Source organism: Chlamydotis macqueenii, chromosome W (assembly GCF_036417535.1).
Source record: "Chlamydotis macqueenii isolate bChlMac1 chromosome W, bChlMac1.mat, whole genome shotgun sequence".
Taxonomy (NCBI): Eukaryota; Metazoa; Chordata; class Aves; order Otidiformes; family Otididae; genus Chlamydotis; species Chlamydotis macqueenii.
The window spans coordinates 623415-633449 of record NC_141592.1 but is presented as its reverse complement, the minus strand read 5'-3'; the positions used below and the strand labels follow the sequence as shown (position 1 = coordinate 633449).

At 41.4% G+C, this 10035-nt stretch overlaps 1 long non-coding RNA gene across 1 annotated transcript; it reads left to right on the top strand.

The window, feature by feature from the left end:
• The first annotated feature begins 5005 nt into the window (after positions 1-5005).
• Positions 5006-9629, top strand: LOC147596518 (uncharacterized). Its single transcript, XR_015261363.1, has 2 exons — positions 5006-5140; positions 9088-9629. It is a non-coding gene; the product is annotated as an uncharacterized LOC147596518 (long non-coding RNA).
• The last annotated feature ends 406 nt before the right edge of the window (positions 9630-10035 follow it).

Below are 10035 nucleotides of genomic sequence, written 5' to 3'. Positions count from 1 at the left end.
ATCCACCGCGGCGCATTGACTGCATCATGGCTGCTGTGTGGTAAATCCAGCAGGAAAGCTCTGCACACCTGTGCTGAGCGCAGAGCTGTCTTGCAGGTACATGGGACCTGAATACATGCGACCAGAAGTTAGTAAGGTGTTAAAGTACATTAATCTGTAGACCAGAGGAGGTGGCAAATGCTGAGTGAGTAGGTTTTTTTTGTCTTTTCTGAGGTAGGTGCCACAGGCCACTAATAAGCAAAGGTCTGATTTACCATGGCGATTCCTGAATATAATAATCATACTGGGATTTGGACTCCAGAATTATTTAGGACAATAGTCTTGAAATGACTAGCCTTTATTTACTGTTCTAAGATTAAAATTTCTGTATCCCACACATGTAGCATGCCAGTACCTGATGTGGTATGGAGCAACTGAAGCCATGGACAAGAGACAGGCTGTGACACACATCTCTGATCAGAGATCCATTCACAGTGCATTGACTAAATTCCATGCATTTAACGGCTGCCAGACAAAAAGCAATCACTATACAGCAGCACAGTGAACTGGTAATCACTGACTGAAATTCAGAAAAACACTCTATATATGTGCCGGGCAGGGCTGTGGCCATGCTCACAGCCGGCCGGCTGTGGAGAGGGAGGCCTCTCGACCTCCTGGGAAAGCGTAGGGAGGACGGGAAGTTACAAAGATCTGGTGTTCTTAGTAAATGTCCATTACTAAGTACTTTGTTTTGCTGTGGTTTGTGATTTATAGGATTAATGCTTGCCCTGAAATGTGTAGGCTGCAGAAGTGGTTGACAGGAAAAAGGAACTTCTGTGCTTTTGATAACCGCTGACAGACAGTTCATTTCTTGGGCTGATGGAAGCAGTACAGCTGACCTGGGCAGAAGACTTGGAGCTGAGGAGCCAAACAGCAGCGTTTGCAGAGGAAGCAGTTTTCTTGAGGGGTGGGTGGGGAGCTCCCCCCGAGGGACAGGTAAAGAAACGTAAGTTTTCTCTGTTAGCCATCTGCATACATCAAAGTAGCTTAAATTCTATCCACAACTATTTTGCTGGGAGAACAGAAATTTCATGGACAGTGCATTGTTAGCCAGGCCTCATACTCTTAACCTGAAGATAATCCTCAGCTTGAATTCTTTGTGTCGGATGTGTCAGATAGTGAATCATTACGGGGAATGCCAGCATGATCTAGAACTGATGTAATGAGTTTGATGATTGGGAAACTCAAATCAATTTCGTTTACTGAGCCCCAGTAGAAATCAGAAGAGATCATGGTTTCCCGGTTAAATACCTTTGCTCTACTTTATACTGCTCTAAGTTAATCTTTCTCTACTTAGTAGTCAGAATGACCAGAACAGGTAATCTTTAACCACTAGCCATTCACTTACAAGGGTCACAACATTTTCCCTTCTGTGATCTAAGTTGTCCTAGCACTACATATGGCTCACCTTTGTCTATTATATTGCGGTATTAGCGCTGCTAAATGTCCTTCCCTGAATGTTTGTGAAGGCTGACGGCCCTTGAATACTAGAGTAACCTGGCATAAACAGATACAGACCAGCTTTGCCCACTTTGAGCCCAGGAATTCCTGTAGCAATTTCCTCTCAAAAATTATATGGTCATAAGCTAAACTGATCTAAGTCAGCACAGATTCATTGATGTTAATAGGTAATAGCAAAGGCATAAATTCAGTGACATTGTGTCAGTTTTCTCCACAAAAAGATCCAGCCTAAATCTTTGACCCAGATTTGTCTGAAAGTTTTAAACCAAGTAAGCCATGCCCACAGTTGGCAGATTGTAACAGGATTTTTCCATAGATGAAATAGCCAGCCCCAAATCAGTTTAAGAGTATTGATTACATGCTCATTAAAGATAGAGCTGGAGTAAAGCCATAAAGATACAACTCAAATTCTCATATGTGAATGGCCATTAGTGCAACAGCCAAGTTCTGAGGCTGGAATCTAAGGAAGGAAAACCGTTAAATATCAAAGTTTCAGAGGATTGCAGAATGGAGATCTCCCTGGACTGGTACCTCAGTAGTTCCTTCTTAAACCTCTGCACCTTATAGCATCAGATTTTTCAGATCAGAAACTTTTGCTGTAGCTCTCTCCTCAGCTGGGGGTGTAGTTTCCCATCTCTCTCAAAACCACAACTGACTTTCACCTGAGGTTTGTGATAAATTAGCTGGATAAGATGAGATATTAGGCCATTCAAATGAGGAAGAGAAAGCTCTTCCCAATCCACTCACTTCTCCCCACTTACTCTAGATGCACACCATGACTCTTCTCTGTGTTATTTTCTTACAAAGTTCAGACTATTCTGATTTTAAGTGTAGAGAAAAAAAAGAATGAGAACTGATTCAGGTGAGCCTCTTTCAGGTCATGTAAATGAGCCCTCATTTGAAAGTCTTCAGTTTGAACCGAATGGTGAAACTGGCTTTGAAATGTACTCTGAATAAACAAAGTAATTGTGTTTTTTAAGCCGTTTCAAAGAGGCTTTCTAAATGAACTTTGTTGAACACCTGATGTATTTATGATCAAAATGCACCAGCTGTAAAGAACATTTATTCATCCAAAGCGATTTATACCACTCCCAAACCCTTGTAGGCCCGTATCCTTTTGAAACAGAATAAAATAATTCTCCTAATACACTACTGAGATCTTCTTGCACAGAATTTTTAACCCTTTCTGTGCCAAAATTGTTGTTCTTAATTGAATAATTTCATAAATAAGGTATTGCAGAGCTAAACCATAGGTTCTTACTGTTTGTCGAATCTTCCTAGTGTGAAAAACTTCCTAACATAGCCCTACCTCTGCCTTCAGTTTTGGAATTTTCTTCCACTCCTTCCACATAGAAAAGACTCCATTCCTCACATTTCTACTTCACTCTTCATATCCTCCACATTTTATGTAAGAAAAATGATAGGAAAGAACTCTTGAATGGATCAAATGTCATCCTTTATATACTGACACCTTAGTCAACAGGAGGTATGCACATGAAATGGAATCACAGAATCATTTAGGTTGGAAGGGACCTTTGCAGGTCACAGGACTCAGTCCTCTGTTCTGAGCAGTGCCAACTTCAAAGTTAGACAATTTTGGGGTCGTACCTACATATTTCAAGGGAAGAACTTGGCCCTCAGATGAATGTGCAATGTGTATTGCACTATTTGTCCTTGTGTCACCTTTACTAATGTTTAAACAAGCCAGTTCCCTTTTTTTTTTTTCAGGAGTTTCCAAATAATTTGGCATTTAATTTCAAAGAATTGGACCCCAACCAGTCTGCATCAGTAATGAATGTTGCAATGCTGTTTCAGACTCACCAGTGGGTCCATGTGTAGTGGGCTGTATTTCACTTACAATTGCAGATTGCCATTTTGAGGAAAATAGCTTTGTGTGTGTGTGTGTGTGTCATTAAATGCCTGAGAATTATAAATTCTGGAGTTTTTCATACAGGGAAAAAACTATTCTTGAAGTGTATATGCAGTGATAAGACTGATAATGACCCATAAATATAGCTTCACTATTGCAGGGAAAGCACAGTTCAGTGCCTTCTTTTATTCATGACTGCTGACATTATTATTTGTATTGCTGGTGTGTCTGAGACTGGAGCTACACTGTGATTAGAAAACAGTATTTTAGGAAACAGCATTTTAGGAAACAGTAGGAGACAGCTCTTGCCATGACAAATCTGCAGTCCAAATACATGACAACCTAAAGGAGAAAAGGCATGCCATAAATTGGTAAAGATGGGAAAGAGGGTGTTCTAGTGGCTCTGTGGTTCAGGGTTTTTCCCTTACACGGCATTGTATTTTGTGTTTGAATCGATTACGTGTAGGACCCTTTGCACAAAAGGAGAGCTCTGGTTCTTAGAGCTCATATATATACTGGCCTGTCCCATCTCCCCTGGCAGTGCTGAGGCAAGGTATCTTAACAGGGACAGAGGCTGCACTTGTGTTCTGTCAGAGGTCCAGTTAAAGCTGGAAAGCAAGGAGACTGCAAGGCAAAGAATTTTTTTCCATATTTGATTTCGCAGTGGTTTTCCACTGCCAGATTAACATATCCAGCCAACACCAGTAAAGTGACCTGGTTCCTCACTTTTGTGAGATATTATATTGAAAACTTTGCTTTTTTGAAAAAAAAAAACAAAACACATTACTTACTTTTACGTAAGACTGTTACAAAATACTTATGTTCCGATGGAATAGAAGCATGGTAACAGAAGTAAGCAATGAAATACTAATCGGGGAGGTTATCAGGAAGGTGTGACTTTAATTTATGTTTAGAGAAATCTCAGGTTCAAATCCCATACTAGCCTTCACAAAAAACCGTAAAATTTACCATGCCTTAAATTTGGGGGTTTATGCAATGGTCTAGTTGCTGTTTATCTGGACGAGGTCCTGAAACGTGTGTTTAATGCCTGGTTTTGCCATTGGCGTTAGATAGGCCAACTGAAGTCAGACTTCTTCCCCCGCCTCATAGGTGTGCTGGAAAGTAAAACCTGTTAAAAATATGACAGGCTCTTTCAGAGTGCTGAAAATTCCTATGCAGAAAAGACAGTAAATCAAAATTTTAAAATGAAAAAAAGACTGGTAGGAACCAGCAGTGAGCACTAAGATTATCTCTGTGATCTGTGGAACTGATGAAATCAGTCTCGCTGGAAGAAGTAAGCAATTAATTTGAAGACAGAGTAAATACTCTTCATCTCATGATTAAGCAAAACAGGCAGCTGAAAAAAAAAAATATTTTGCATTTTTCCCTACCCACATCTGCTCTCTCCGAAGGGACAGAGAAAATGGAGATTTCAGAGATTTTTTTCCTTAGTCTCGTTTGACTAAAGGTGACTCTGGCTCCGTGCAGGGAGGGCCATCTCCCTCCCCCAGATCAATATTTTAATATGACTTATCAGAAAGAGAATGAATTGTTTACTTTCAAACCTCAGGATCCCATAAAGGGCGAGGCAAAGGTGTCCACTGGAAACAGAGGCTTTCAACAGCTGACCACTGCTGGGAACTCCTAAAAGAAACCCAAGACCTCCAAAGATCCAAATACGGTGATATTTAGCAAAATGCCATGCAAGAGAATCTCAGTTCTGGCAAGCCCTAACGCCACACCGGAGGATCGTTTGGCAGTTGTCAGATGGTAAGTGCCTTCCTGTGCTTGATTCATGTGAGGAAAAGGAAATGCTAAAATGGACTAACAAAAATAAAATAGGGCAGGTGAATTTTAAATATTAAGCACTTCAGCAAATGCCTGTGGCCTATCTGTGAGTGTAATTTAACAGGATCTAATGTCTTGTACATAGTGATCTCTGCGGCACTTTTAAAGAGATTAGGCTTTTATTCGTGTCAGTGGGTAAGCCACCCTGAATGTTTATTGTTTAAAAAACCAAAGGGGCCAGTGGGGAAGCTGACAGTAAGTGTGGTTAGATTTCACAGGGGTTACGGGAATGCGTCCAAGTCTGGATAGGCAAAAAGGACAGGTTCTGTCATCCATCAAGATACTTCTTGAAAAAATCCTCGTTCTTCACAGCAATTTTCTCAACTGGAACATTCCAATAATATTCTTTCTACAAATGTCTAGCAGAAGAGAAGAAAAAAGTGGATTTTTTTTCTCTGATATTTTTTTTTTCTTATACTTTGCTTTCTCCCTGTACTGTCCAGTAACTTTCCCATTGTTTTGGATTTTTTTTCTCCATTGCAGCACTAAAAACTAGTGGCCATTTCTCTTTCTCTCATTACCTTTTGTCTTGGAAATATTCCTGTTGAATCACCAGAAGTTTCCATGTAGTTGTGGAACTATAAAACTGCCTGCTTGCAGCTGCATCATTTGCCTGGCTATCTACTGTCACATACATTTCACCATAAAGTCTAGAGGCACTTCTGCCAGGGCCCTACTGCTCTCTGCACTGTATCTGCCATCAGTTGCCAGACTTTTCCTCAGAGAGCTTAACTAGAGTAGGCTCTTGCCTGACCTTTCTTCTCTGCTGCAGAGGGAAAGCTCAGTAAAATGAGTATGAGGAAAGGTAAGGAGAAAAACCAGTAATACTGTGATGAATTAGAAAGCAATGTAGTGCTTACGTTCTTTTGGCGTTCACTTCTCATTATCACCTACAGGCATAGGCACATTTATTAAAAAAATCCTCGCGGACCTCAGGTCTACAACTGCAAGCTGCATCCTAACTAGACAGAATATGTTCTGGGTGTGACTGTGTATTTGCCATCATTAATTCAAAAAACTCAGTACCATTTTGATGTGCAGGGTGTGCTGCAGCGCCTTACCTTCTTTTGAAGATGTCTGCTTCATAGCTGTGATTTCACAGTGGCCTGACCTGGGGATCTGCAAATCTGCCTGGCAGTTCTGTGTATGCATTCAAATGCACACCTCCTTCCCACTACAGCATGCACAGACTCAAACCACAGACAAAATCAGTGAAAAATGAAAAGCACTTGGAAAAGTTGCAGTCCTGCCCAAGCACTTACAGGCTCGCTTCCTTGACGAGGATGAGAATGACGGAGCAGTTGTAATAATCACATTTGAAAAACAAACCAGTCTGACCTGGTAACCAGCCAGTGAGGCTTCATTTCTCTGCTATTTACCAGCCAAGGGCCACTCCAGCTCCCACTGCCAGTTCCTGCTTTCACTGAGGTTTGATTAGTTGTACTGCAAATCCGTAGTTAAACTGGTCCAGAGCCCCAGGGAGTCTGCACTGGCTGATCAACACTGGTTGAACTAGGTTACATTTAAGAAAAAGATCCAGGGGAGAAACAAAGTTGGATCAAAAGGTAAGGATTGCAGAGGAGATAACTCATCACACTGCGCAGAGTACGCTGGTGGTTCAGACACACTCAGCACAGGCAAGCAGCCAGCTAGTATGTGTGTGGTAGTGTCTCCTCTCTGCTGGCACTTCAACTGTGGATGCTGTAGAATACAGTCAGCTAAATTTCTCTACCTGATGCTCTGCATAAACATCTGTATTTGGGAGCCCTGTGCCCTTACCCTTAACCATTTCCTGTACAGCTCCTCCCACTGTCTCGGCTGCTGCAGCAGCCCTCAACCTGCCCCTCCTCTGGAGAGCAGGTGCTTTTCTGGATCATTTCCTTCAGGGAGCCATGTTCTACTCCCCACAAGCCCCAGTGCCTCAGCTGTAATAGTGGTAGTTGCCCGTACACAAGCTCTTCTTTTGGGGCACACAGAGCTGCACTTCTCCCTAATTGCAGCATGCCCTGATCCAAGCTAGGGACTGCCTCTCCTACGTACAAAAGCTAGCATTTAACATGGTGACCACTTGGTCTCAAGAAGTACAGAAATGTGATCTTCCTCCATAGCTGCACCACATTCAGCACACATACCTCAAACATTTAGATTTTACAAACAGCTGATGACAGAGATTTGTGCCTCGCTCTGCTTTCTCAGCTGGAAGGCACGATGGGAGTGCTGACAGCAGGCTGAGGATAAAGCAGAGGCGTTAAGGCCATTAAAGTGTGGGAGTGACACATCTCCAGGGCAGTGAATCAGGAAAGATTAAAAAGGAGATTGACAGGAAGGCTAAGCCCATAGGAGGAGCTCTCTGAGGATCTGTGAAATGCTTTAACTTGCTTAACTGTCTTTTGCTAAAATGCAACCAGATCCAGAAGACTACTGGACAGTCTAGTTTTACTACAAATGGGTAACAAATGCTCTCGATTATGTAAAAATAGGAATGCACTTACAGAACTTAAAAAAAAAATGAGACAGATAGTTGAAAGGCATTATAGCAAGAGATTCCATCCTCTTGGAATAAAAAGACAACTCCATCCTCTCCCATGATGCTCCAACTGTCCATACAGCATTCTTTTTTCAGTCAGAAATTTAAGTTTTCAGCAGCTACAAAAAACATTTCTGTACTCAACACATACAGAATCTACCCAAAGTCACACAAAATTAATGTTTAATGTACTCTGCTCCCCTTAAAAGATTTTTACCAGCTCCAGGGAAATAAAGGAATTCCACTCCGTGGTCTGTCTCTTCTTTTTTTCTTTTTTTTCCCTCCCTTTTTTACGTTAGCAGACTTCATTACCATTATCGATTAGTTACTAATATTATTTTGTTATTCCTGTTAATGAACTAGCTGGCTTGCACTTTCACAAAAGCTACATTCTATCTGCACAGGTCAGTGCTTCTTCCAGTTAATATCCAATACGATCTTGCGTAGATGATCCCACTAGTTTACAGTCTTTGAGGAAAAAGTGGATACATGGAGGAGTAAGATACAAAGGCTACTACTACTCACCTGGTCCCTAATCTCCTCCCTTCCCGGTACTCCTTTTTCTGTTTTCTCTGCATCTCTGCACTGTTCAGATGTGATGGTGACACATAACTGAACTCCCATGGCTTGAGAAATCACTGTGCATCATGTGAACCTCAGTTACTGTTTGTGTGCTCTTAGCCCACTCCTGACGGACAGGATCTTTTATGGGATTTATAATACCGAGAATGTGCAGAACTGTTATTAGACTTGCTGGCTAAACAAACACAAAAACACACTCTGTCCTCTTAAACCGAAAAAACTGTTCTGGGAAGAAATGAAACACCAGTCGTGCATGTTAGTTCCACTGCTTAATTCCCTGTTGCACGGGTGTTGACGTGCCACAGAAGTACTTGGATTGAATAAAACAGGTGAAGTGGGACGAGGAGTCCAGACCAACTTGCTGTTTTGTCAGTGGGCTAGCTATAAAACACTGGTAAAAACAAGTACGTGGAAACCAAAAATAATCTTTAATATCGTGATTCCTCAGATCTAACATAGCTCTGTAAATCAGGCGCTTATTCTGAGCTGTCTCCATCAATAAGACACAGATGCTTGCAGAGAGTGATTCATCCCTCCCTTCATAACTTTGTCTCTTAGGATAGAAGTGATTACTTTCTCAGGTGCCTGTCCATCTCCTTTGGACACTTAAAGCTACTTAGCTTTTAGATAACTACAGCTAACTGAGACAAAATATTCACCTCAAAGAAATTTGGAATCCCCTTTCCCACCTCCTTGGTGAGAATCCCACTGTACCACGTATAAATACGCACAGACATGGTCTTCCCTCTGTATTTTGCAGATCTTAGAAGTTCTCCCGCTGAAGTCTGCAACGTGTGTATTTTACTTCTTCCGCGGACTAACGATCTACTGCTACCAGAGCTGTGGAGTGTGACAATGGTGTTTGTGTCCAGTCTATCAAACGCCATTATCACACTAAATAGCTACTGATAGACAAGCCATCAGTTCAGAAAAGTATGTGAACTGCAGCAATACACTTTCCCACCGTGCTGAGGAATAAATAACCTTTTTATATGGATGTCAGGATGACTCTGCTCTCTCTTTTATAAGCAAACCCACCATAATATATGGGAAATACATCCTCTTTTACACGAATTCCAGATTCCCATCATAAAGCACACGAGTAATCTTAAGGTATCATCATTACAATGTCCTCATTAGGAATGTGGATTTCATTGGAGTCAGTGGGGCTGGGCCAGCCTGGGATTTTCTTTTTCCTGTTGGATTGACCATGACAACAGAATACTGAAGCCAATTAGCTGATGCAGTGAAACTCTGGCTCTTACTTTGGCATCAAATTAAAACATCCATTTGGAACATTAATTGACTGCGAGGCTCATGACATTTTTCAAACAGAACGCTTTCCAAAATTCTGATAAAAAGCTATGACCTCTAACTTGAAATATCATTTATTGAGGTTTCAAACGCTTTCAGCTTTGTTCCCTTCTTTGTCACAACTAGATGTATAATTTGAGCACGACGCTCAAGTCTGTGGTCTTATATTCTAAACATACTATTTTGGGAAGGGTCACAATTTACTCAGAGAAATTCTTCTGAAAACTATTGTAAAAAATAGGAACAATCTGTAGAAGCTTCCAAAGGGCTTAATGAAAGCCAGGCACCAGCACTGCACTGAGAAGCCTAAATCCCATCGAATAATCCCAGATTTAGGCTCACAGAATGCTGCTCCGTGATTTGCTATCAGAGTAGTAACCTTAACATTCATCAG